We start from the raw sequence: 12382 nt of genomic DNA, 5'->3' as shown, positions 1-12382 counted from the left end.
ATGGAATGCAAAGAAAGGCTAAGGAATAGGAGAGAGGATTTTAAAGTCAGAAATGCCGGTGCATGACTTCTCAAAGCTTTATGCATATACTACTCTGATGTTAAAGCCATGAAAAGGTAGGACCTAAAATGTTAACACGATGTAGAGCTTGAGATTGTAATACAACATTTATAATCACCAGAAGTAATATACATGTTTAAATAAAACTTTTCTTTTAAAAGTAGTTTTAGTTTCACTTTTTTCTTGTTTGGAATAAAACTCTTTCACCTCAATTCTTACTATATATATATATTAAAGCAGTTTTTGCCACCCACTTCAAAAATGGAAATCTTGCATTATGTCACAGAAGGGAGAGAACCAGGTGAGGTCATGTACAACAATAATAAAGACAGAGCCAAATGCCAAGAGAACAGATACAGTCGAGGCCAAGGAGAAACAACCTGGCTCACAAAGAAACTGAGCTGAGTTTTGTTCCACAGGGTATTGGTGCTTATTACACAGCAGCAAAAAATATGGGTAGTCATGATGTAGTTATTGTTAGTATCAAGCAAAGCAGGTGCAGTTTCAAAAATATGCAGCTGTGAGGTACAAAACACCTGGTCTGGTTTAGTCACAAAAACAACTCAATTGATGTTTACACCTTCAGAATGGTCTTCATAAGAGCTGACAGGGATAATCAGTGCTTATGAATTAGCATCTATATCATGTATTGTTTGTTTATTTGTTCCCTTGTGCATGGTGTTAAGGTAATTTTTGGTAAACAGTGCTTTATTTATGCTGGTTTGAAAGCTAACAGTCAAACAGCACTATGAATGTAACAATCTGACCAAAACCACCTGAAAAGAGCACCTCTGTCAACTGGACTCACGGTATGAAAGCAAACCAAACAGAGACTTTTATGATAGTGTATGATTTTAGCATGAATTCTGAACTGAACTACTAAATCCATCTGAAGATTGTGAGGTGTCAAGGAAACAATCTGTATTAAACAGCGTATTTAATACAAAGTTATATGTGTGTTGTCCTCAGTACATAAAATGAAGAACTGATAAACCAGAGACATGTTGCTCTTGTAGACTACAGTGTCTTTTAGCAGTTTCTCATTAAAAACTAAGTGACCACACAGTGACTATCCTCCTCTATTATTCAGGTGCAAGACTCCTTTTTGTCACCCTGTTTTACCTTTTCTACTGTCATCGCTCTCTGTCTTCAGTAACACTCATAATCATAATTATCTAATGTGAACTCTCTGTGACACCAGAGAAACTGTGTTTAGTTTATTTATTTCTCGTTTATTTAGACAGGCAGAAAACACCAAGATATTAATACATAATTGACAGAGCTTATGCTGATGAGATGGAAAACCTACATAAGCTTGTGAATGCTCTCATTAAAAAAGAAAAAAGACATTTTATTTTTTTGTAAATTTCACTGTCCCACATACTGTAGGTCCATGTAGCACTGATGTGGCAGGATGACATCACTAAAACTGTCCAATCAAAGAGTAACTTGTCAGTCCATGCGACTTCATGTTTCCTGCTCTTGGATCATTTCTAAAAAGTTACTAAACATAAACCAGACTAGAACTTCTTTGTCACTATTATGACTTTGTTACCTTGAACTACAAAAAAAAGTGAATGAACTACAGGTGTGAAAATGACTTGAGAACTGTCCGCTTTCTAGTTCACAAAACTCTGTGGTGGTGATATTCCTGCTGGGGGGTAACTGAACAAACTTTCATTCTTACACAGTCCTGGTTTGCTTCTTCATCTCATCTTAAGCTCCAAGACATCCCCAGTAATGACCTGCCTTTAGTAAGTGCTGTGGATCAAACTGTTGATGTGCAAACCCAACAAAAAAATCTCATCTCCTGACCCCACAAGGCCATTGTTTTTTCCGCCAGGCTGGAGCTTGTACAGCTTGCACAAACACAATGCTTCAGCTAGATAAAAACAGTGAAATTGAAACAGAAAATGTTGATAAATGACCAACTGACCACATTCACTACCACCTGCAGGTACAGTAGGCTGGTAGGGGATTCCCATTTCTTCATACGCTGACCATTACAGATTCAGTTTGTAACATACATTTTCTTTGCTTCAAACCTATTTCAATCTTGGAAATTGACTTAGTTGACTTGTGCTGACACTTTCTCCTGATTTGCTTGTTTCTGTGGCAGCAACAAAGTGAAAATTATTCAGATACACTGCCCTCCACAATGAACAGGTACATTTATGTTGTTTACATGCTAAATTTGCATTTTAATGTCTTCCGTGCCACACGGCTACTGTCTCGCTTAACTGAGCACTTCTGCAGGATAGAAATTCACGAGGTAATCAAACCTGAGAAAGCTTCTCAACAGTAGTTCTCTCATCATTTTCTCGACACAGCCAGAAAATAGTGGGAGACATTTTGAGTCAAACAAGTTTGTATTGATCAGACGCTGGAAAAACCAGATTCATCTCATCCCCCCCGATGGTTCCCGAGTTGAACAAAGAAAGAGTATCATTGAGAAACAGTGGAGGCACAGTCTTTCGTTCTCTCTCTTTTCTGTGTATTGATGGACACCACAGTCTAATCGGTAAGTGTAAAAGGATTGGACTGCAGGACTGAGAGAAGGGCATTGTTAAGAGAGATGAGGAAAACCCTTCCTAGTCTCAAATTGGATCACAACCCTTGAGGAAATCTTTTTAATTTCTTATCTCCTTTTGTTCCTTTCCTCACACTGATACTATCTTTTGTGTTGGCCCTTCTTTTTACACCAATTTAATTCAATTCAAATCACTTTTTCCCCCTCCAAATTAAAAAAGAAAGACGGTTATTTGCCAATGCACATTCAGTGCAAACAATACAGATAACAATACAGCTTGTTAAAACCAATCTTATACTGTGTTGATGACTGGAGTAGGACGTGATGGAAAATAAGGCAATATGATTCAATAACACAAGAATCCTTGAGTTTTTCTTGGTCCTGCTTCCTTGAATATCTTAACTGTAACTGTATCCAACAGTCAATTCTACTTTTACATTGATTGACCAGATTTGCCGAAGTAAGAAAGGTCCTTTTCTCACTATGTACCCATTTTTGCTACTCATAACAGTGTATGGCTGACCAAACGAGTTCCCATTCAGCAGATTAATAAAGTTATCAAACTACTTCTGCCACTTTTTGTGTGTACAACCAAGTGTAGCGCAATGAATAGATGATTCATCACGTCAAAACTACAAAGACAATAAGACAAAGACTGGAGTAGTCTCATTTTGGAACCAGATGCCTCATATTGAAAAGCTTCATGAAGCCATTGTGTTCAGCACTTTAGTCCTCATCTTTGAAGTCTGTTCTCTTCTAATACCCAAAAAATACTGTGACAAAATACTTCTGATGAAGTTGATGTCTTCTTTGCTTCATTGTGGTATGCTGGTTTCTTAATGTAACTTGAGGCCGGAAGGGAAAAAACACCTACCAAGGCTGGTGACTACGGGTGGTGAGATGTACATTTTCCAAACTAACCATTTATCCTTGAAGTTTTTTTTATTATTAAAATGGACAAAAATACGTTCACGTAAAGCAGACATAGAAAAAGAAAAGAAAGAAAAAATAATTTTGAGTGTGACTGAAATGCCCTACATGAAAGCTCAAAAGCACAAGTTGTTTTCCTCTCTACTTTTCATGTAAAGAAGCTTTAGAAATGGTGTAACATACTTTTAACACAATAAAACACACACAAGGCCTTGTGTGTGTTTTAGGTACACATAGGTACACACTGTATATTCATGGTCTCCAGTCGAGGATTGCAAATGATACCAGTGTGTCATCTCGGTGACATTTCCGATGTCAGAATTACACCTTGAAAAATACATTTGAAAATAATTATCTCAATCAAAATGAGCAGGCTGACTGTGTTCTCTCCAGAGGATGAACCCTCTACATTTGTGAGATATCTCATAATATTCATGCTCAGAAGTTGATAACCCCCATGACCTTTCCAATAGACTAATACCTAAATTATATTTTTTGATTGATTGAAATATGGGCTTACAAGATATTAACCAATAACAACCAGGATGGCTACATGAAAAATCATAATATAAAGTTGCCCAAGTTCAATTCACAAGGAAAACAGAGCAAAACATTTAACTGAATCAGTAATGTCTTTTGAGTCCTTTCTTCAAACATACATTTATCAGAAAGCTTTATTTGAGTTTTAATTTTCTTTCAATTGCTTCTATCTCCTTTAAATATGGTCTGAGAATGCTTTTTCTGCATTGAAATGGTTTTTACTTATCAAATTGTTTTAATTTGTTTTCTTTTATAATGCAGTTATTTTAGGATTTGTTTATTTTGCTGTTTTTTATATTGCTACACCAAAAATCTCTATCTTAAAGAGTCAATTCAACATACCAACGTTGGACAACCAAAATAAATCATTATTTATTAAATGACTTTTCAAGTCCGTGTACAAAAGACAATTAATTTCAAAATAAAATTCATCCTCAACCACACCAAAAAACACATAAATGTTCTTAACGACAAGGACTTAACCCAAGTATAATTTGTAATCCCATTTTGAAAATAAAGATACATTGTATATTGCTTGTTCTATCCAACACTTTTGTTCTGTGTAATGCACTGAACATTGCAGCCTGTGAGGACCGCTAGCAGAGCTTTGGGACTTTCAGTCTCACTGTTACACTTACAAGAGCCATTCAATCATGTTGCCAATCAATTGCATCACCACTCTCTTTCCCGTCCTCTGTGCCTCTCTCTCCTCCTCTGTGTCACTCACACATACACACACACACACACACACACACACACACACACACATACTCAAACACACACACACATGCACGCTCTGTCCTTTGCCTCAGTCTGTATTGATGACCAAGGCGTAATAACAGAGGTGACATGGTTGACTTGTTTCCAGCAATTATCCTCTGGCTTATTATTGGCAGGTAGGCATTGTACATTATGTGAGTGTGAGTTGTAAGTGTGTGTGTGTGTGTGTGTGTGTGTGGGTTGTATACATATGCAAAATTCAAATTGTGTGCAGGTTGGCATGTAGACATGTCCATATACTGACGTGTATGTGTGTGTGTGGGTGCGTGTGCCTGTAGGTATACCTGAAAAGGCTAATGGTAATTAGCAGCATTAATGACGTTAGCCTATTAGCTAACGTGCCCCGAAGAGCACTGAGCATTGAAGCAAAATGCATAGGGAGCCATTTGTCCAAGGCCAAGCTGGCTATGTAAAGAAAAAGTGTGTAATCTAGACACACACACACACACACACACACACACACACACACACACAAAGGGAGAGAGAGCACAAGAGCAGGACAATGTTCCTGATAAACATATTAATACCAGGAAAACATGATAATATGTACCTCTCTTCCTAATTTAGTTGTCATGGTGATGGTGATGAGGAAAAAAACACTGCTTGGGTGCAACCTGAGTAAGATAAAAAAAATGTAAAAAGAAGTGGACTAGGCAAAACCTCAGAACACCAAGAGAGGGGGGAGGGGCACAATGAGAAAGAATAAAAAACAGATTGAGAAATTAAAAAGCAAAACAAAAACAGATTTAGAGTGATAGTTATTTTACATGTCTATCTCCCATTTTCAAATGTCAGGCACAGTCTTTTCCTAACTTTAATCTGTCAAACAAAAACTGCATGGATACACCTGTGTATGTGTATTTGAGTGAATAGGTGGATCGGTGTGTAGCTGTGTGTGTACACCACACACACACACACTTTCTCTCTGTATAAAGGCCAGTTTGGCAGTGGGCTGTGCCTGGGAGAGGTAACCTTTGCTTGTATAGAAGACAGAAACTCACTCCGACAGCCTGAGGAAGAACTCCCGGGAAACACACACACACACACACAAACGCACAAACACACATATGGAAGCTCACACTGTATACAAAGAAAGGCCCATGCGGTTACACACATGCATTTCACAGACTTCACTTGAGCCGCATATGAAAAAAAAAGCTGTTTGACCACTCAGACAGACAAAAAACAGCAGCTTGGCACTGACACACACACACACACACACACACACACACACACACACACACACACACACACACACACACACACACACACACACACACACACATCTTGTGTCGAAATGTTGTGTCACAGGCACTTGATTTATTCTATTTATAAGGATTTAGTCTGTTGACTAACAATCATATTTCACTTAACTGCCAGACATTTCAGTTTATGCAAGAACTGCTGACAATTAACTTGCAGACAGTTGGAACTTCACTTTAGACTGTTAATCTCTCACTATAAACATACACTTACACACATGAGGAATATGACAACAGGTTTGTTTTAAATATCCAATTTGGCATGAAAGTCCATTCCTAATGTTGCAAATATTAGTTGTCTTTTACAAAATAACAACCTTACAGTTAAGGCTAAAGTAATAATTTGGCATTTTTGGGTAATTGGTCTAAATGTGTTTTCTTGCCAAGATTTAAATGAGAAGATAGATACCTCTGAGGTGATGCACAGGGTTATTTCATGGTTGCATTAACTTCCTGGAGTCCCAGCTGGTTGCGTGGCAACCTCAAGACTCCAGCAGATATGGAGCAACATTGCAACATCTGTTAACATCAGCTGGTCCATCAGCTGATTTAAAGTTTTTTGTTCGAGATGTGAGCGTCTAGTTGCTAAAACTTTAAATATGTTCACAATCTAGCTGCTGACCTCAACATTGGAAACAACAATGGTGAGAGCCATGAGAGTCAACCAAGACAGTAAAGATGCGGGCAGTAAAAACCAAAACAAGGAGTTAAAAGATGCTAAAAAGCTCAGAAAAGTGTGGAGATGGATGGTATATACTTGATATTAATGGTGTACATGTGTCAGGTCATAGAGTTTAATGTAAGAGCACGTATGTTGTTTAGTCATGTCATTAGTACTGTATTTACTATCATATCTACTATCAATAACTACTCTGATGATCTCTGTTGAGTCAGCGCCTGATTTGTCTTTCTTTGCTCCCTTGAGCCAAGTTACTCTACTGACTCCTCACCCTCAGATGATGGGAGGAAGAAGAGGAGTAAGAAGTCAAATAAAAAGATGAAGGGAAAAAAAGGACAAAGGGTGATTTAAGGTAAGGATTAAATCGCTGTTATCGCTTTTGATCCAGTTGCTGAAGAAAGCTTTAACTGTTAACAAGGGCATACTTAACTGATAATTAACTAATAATAGCGTTTTTTAACCTAATAGAGCAATTAATAGGGCAAGAAATAAAGCTAAGTAAAGGTTGGCATAATAGGTAAAAAAATGTTGTTTGTCATACTTTTAATTATAAGAAAGTCTGTCCTTTAGCGGTCAATAAATTCACAAGTTTCTTATAAGTGATTAAAAACATTAATTATGTATTAATAAGACTATAAGTGTTAATAATAACAATATAATGTTAATATGCATCTTAAAATGACTTAAAAGAGCCTTATTACCTATTACACACACACACATGCCTACACGCACGCACACACACACACAGACACACACACACACACACACACACTTGAGGTTCCTGCCAGAGTGTGACTGATTGAATTTCAAACCTTCTCCATGTCTGCAGGCCGATGGCAGCAGCATCCGCTGAGCAACGCACATTTTACTGCTCTCCCTGCCTGCATCAGACTGTGTGTAAGAAAATATGAGTGTATCACTGATTTTTATACTGCATGTGTGAGGTTTTTTCTTTTCTTTTTGTGCCTGGACTAGCACATTTTTCTGCATGTACAGAACACTACTCCAGTAGCATGTTTGATTTGTGAAGGGCTCAGACCTGACTTTGCCATTTAACCTGTGCATGTGTACAGTAGCAGCCACACATGATTAGAATCCCCTTTATCTAAAACCTGTGAAAAGCTTTTATTTCTTGTATTTGTAACATGTTGCTTTATTAGATTTTCTTTGATTTATGTAAATACACTTTTAATTTAACTAAAAGTATGTCATGAAGGAGGTAACGGCTATTTGAGTTCCAGCTCAAAAGTCTAAAACAGGATGGAAACCCTTCAAAGCAGACACTTAACCCTAATGTGACAACTCATTGAAACAAATTATAGTAATTTAATCAGTCATGGTTAGCAGAAAATAGCTACCGCCATCGCTACATTCTGAAACCAGTATAGAAGTATGATAAGGTTGAGCACATTTAACACCTCTTAGACAAAGTCTCTCTTCATACATGTATAACCCCTACTTAATACCCAAAGTTAATATTTCCTTAGTCAATTGGCTCTCAATTCACTCCATTCACTTCTTTTAAAAAATGGTGACAATTTTAGTGACAGAGGTCTCAATCTATTTGTATCAGCTGTTGTAGTTGTCCTTTTCCAGCTCTATCTAGCCTCCATCCACTTTAGATACATGTTTATTCTTTGGCAGCACTACCTGCCTGGAAATGGAAAAAAGCCCTAAACCTCAAATTTTTCTACACAAACCACTGTGTTGTGGATGATGTCATGCAAGCTACATCAGGATATTCTACAGTATGTAGTCAGCGGAGTGAGGACAGCATCACTGCATGCTGTGCAGACTGAAGCTTCAGAGTAAAATGTCATCCCTTCCTTTGAGGTGGGCGACTCTAACCAATAAAAGGTCAATTTCAGCCTGATATGCTAAACTAATCAGTGGTGTGCCCAGACACTTTGAAGGATAGCAGCTTAGTGAAAAGAAAGCATGCCTCCCCCATTTCTAAAAAGAGCCTCAGAGTTTTGGAGATCCATATAAGGCTGCCTTATGACACAAAATAAGATTATTTAACTACACACTTTATAAAAACAACATTTTTGTCTTTCGCTTGTATTTTGTTCTTTTGTGCAAGTGCCTCCATCCCGAAAAATATTGTGCACAGATACATACAGAAGAGTGTGGAGCTAGAATGTATGTCTAACAGTTACAACACTAACAATGCAACCCCCCTCTGTGAGCTCTAATTAACTGATAAATGAGAGTCAATTAAAAGCTAAGTAGTCATACGGTGTTACCTCAGTTTCAGGCAAATATTACATCATCTACATAAGTGAGCCAACACAAACCACGGGATGCCATTCACAATAACTCTATATTATTTCTATAGACCATGGTCTGCAGAGTGGGGGCAACATCATTTCAGACTGAAGCTATTAAAGAAAATGTCATCCTCACCTCTATTATGGTGAGAAACATAGATTGAACATTAAAAAGGTCGATATCAGCCTGCTCAATGTAATATAATGTTCAATACACAACATTTTGAAGGCAGTGGCTTAGTTATGATGGAACTTCTGACCCCATTACAATTTCTTATACTACTTAATTGTAATAGGATGAAAAAACTTGTGTTATATTTCATTAATGACTGGAATACAATGGAATACATACAGAAAGACACTGGAATGTGGAATATGCTGGATTGGTATTTGTGAACCGTTTATGGATGTTCCAGATGTTTTTTCCTGCCATAAAAAGACTCCATTGAACCAGTGTCAATCCATGCTGACCACAGAGGTTTAGTGGATGGTAAACTCCACCAGAACTGCTTGTTGGATGGTCTAATAGCTTTGGAAACCATCAATTGTACCTACTTCAAGCCATGATCGGCCTTTCCGCTTTCAAGTGAGACTGACAACAGAACAAATACATACACCCTTTCTGATCTCCAGAGAAAAGGTTGTACAAACTAGTCCTAGTTGAGTCACCCGTAATTGTACAAATTACGGTCTTTTAGACACCTTTCAAGCCCACAGAACACAATTTTATACTATTTTTGAGATTTTATCGTTTTGGCAAGGACAAAATGCTTTGTCACATTTGTAACATCTAGTTCCTAAATTTGTGCATTCTTGGTTATTTCCTGTTTTATTTTGTAATCAAATACAGCCCCCATGTGTGAGCCCCAATGAACTGACTATAGAGAATCAATTAGACCGTACAGTGGTCATTGTAATCACAGTTAAGAACATGCAAACCAATCCAGAGTTGCTGATTAAATCGTCTGCTTGGTCGTAATGAGTACAGGACATTAAAAAAAAGAAAAAAACTGTACTAGGAAAATAATTCCCTCCACAATGCAGTCTCTAACATCATGCTCACTGATTGGCAGCTTGACAATAATTAATAGGTAATAGCTGTCTCATTTTGGTTCAGAAGGGCACTTTAAGCAAAGAGGGCAAAGTGGCAGCAGATTGAACCTCTTTAGCCACTGTAATCTGCAAGTTTATGAAACCAATGCACAGGCAGATGGATCATCAGCTTTTTTACCTTCAGTGTGTCAGTCAGCCAGAGGCCTGATGGGACGCAGGGACAGTAATTCGGAGTACAGCCACTGAATGAATGAATACCCCATCATCCTCATCATGACCTCTAGTTTGTTTTCAGATTCAATCCATTACAGATTATGTTCGGTCCCATTTACCAATTCCTATTCCCACTGAAAGCAATACTGACCACTGACCACTTGAGCTGTAGATTGATTTGCAGGACGCCTGGGGGACAGAAAAGACACCAGAAGACGGATTACTCAATCTCCATAATAACTGAGGCCTGGTTTAATTTGCTTTCAATTCAATCAGCTTCTTCACTTCCAAGTCGATCGGTTTTCTTTAAAAATTCAAAACACCTTTATGCTTGAGCAGGTTGTCACATCTAAACCAATTTAGAGGTAACTGTGAATGAATGCTGTGTCAAAAGCAAATGAATTATAGGGTCAAACCAAATAATTAGAATGAATAGAGTGGGCATTTACGCTGTCCATTTGACAGAAATCTTGTCAGTATAGTTTGGCTTTGTTTTGTAGGTCATTTTGGTGAAGCTGATTGGGGTTGAGAGGACTTGTCTATCATCAGCTCAGCCTCCAAATAGCTTATTTGTGGGATGCCTGAGGGACAAAAAGGGCAGTAATTCACCACGGACCTTGTGCATGGGCCTTTTCCTTCATGACAGCTTAAAGGATTTTCTCAATATACTTCCAAAACCTAATAAATTTCAGGCTGACAAGTACCTGCCTAAAACTGTAACCTTCTACCTCTTTAGAGGTTAATGATTCTAAGCACTCATATGATTAGGTGAATACAGAATTTCTCATTAATTCTTATTATGCTGTACTCATAGGAAGTATAGGCAGACAATGTAAAAAACCTACAATTGTTCTGCCTTGGGAAAGTTCACACATTATTCCAAAATGGTTAGCAGCACTATTGTTAGCCTTGTAGTAACACCAGCACCAGCAGCCCAGATTAGATGTTCTTGCTGTTTGACTTTGTAGTGGATCCAGTTTCGTTAAACTGTATTCTGTATTCTTAATTAAGGATTAGATGGAGACTTGGTGGTGGTGTGTTGTAAATTGCCTAGAGGCAAAATAGAGATTTTTATTCATGTAGTCCAAGTACAAATGACTTGATTTGACAAACTTTGTGTAAATACTGGATTTTATTATGTTGTGAGTGGCATTTTGCCATATAGTTGAGAGAGGAATTTAAACAGTTAAATTTAAAATAAGAGACTGTGAAACCAGTCAACAGCCATGCTAGTGGATCTATGTGGCTGATTCAGCACAGCAGTAAATGTAATCATTATGTCCAAATGGTAATGCTATCATGCTAATATTTGCTAATAAATGCTAAACACAATGTGAGAGTTTAATTTAATTTTCAGGTGTTTCATCATAAACCAAAGTATTGCTGAGGTTACGATTCTGACCTGATGATAACACAAATGAATAATATAACAAACTAGAGCCAGCAGCCAGTTAGCTTAGCTTTCCATGAAGACAGGGAGCTAGGGGAAACAGCCTCCCTGGCTCTGTCAGAAGGTAACAAAATCTGTCTTGCAGCACCTCTAAAGCTCACCAATTAACATGTTATCTTATTTGATTGATCCGTGCAAAAAAACACACAAACTGTGTAGTAGGTGGGTTGTGCCAAGCACAACCAAGAAACACAACCACAATTGTTTCCCACAATGTCGAACTATCCCTTTAAAAAAACAACAACAAAAAAACTGTGTTGTGGTAGAGCAACATGAATAAAAGTGCCAAAAAAATCTTTCAGCCTGCGGAAGACTGCAGGCTGAGCATGACTGAAGAATAAATTCTTTATTTAAGGCTCATACAAGCGAAAACAAAGCTGGCAGGTCAAAGCAAAACTGAACAAAGGATCCAACAAAACTAAAGTGAAAACTAGGGCTTGAATACAAACTGAACTAATGAAACAGCAAGGAACATGACTAGCACTTAGTTCCAACAAGAGTCAATGTAGAAAGCAACAGTATCTCAAGTGGTTCTTAAATATATACTGCAGCCACTCGTATGTATTCTTCTTCTAATCTAATCTATCCTTCCGTCCAGTCTTAAGGGAGGGACAT

The sequence above is a fragment of the Scomber japonicus genome, chromosome 8, assembly GCF_027409825.1.
Source record: "Scomber japonicus isolate fScoJap1 chromosome 8, fScoJap1.pri, whole genome shotgun sequence".
NCBI classification, from domain to species: domain Eukaryota; kingdom Metazoa; phylum Chordata; class Actinopteri; order Scombriformes; family Scombridae; genus Scomber; species Scomber japonicus.
The sequence above is the reverse complement of the archived record's forward strand: the minus strand, read 5'-3'. Positions refer to the sequence as shown.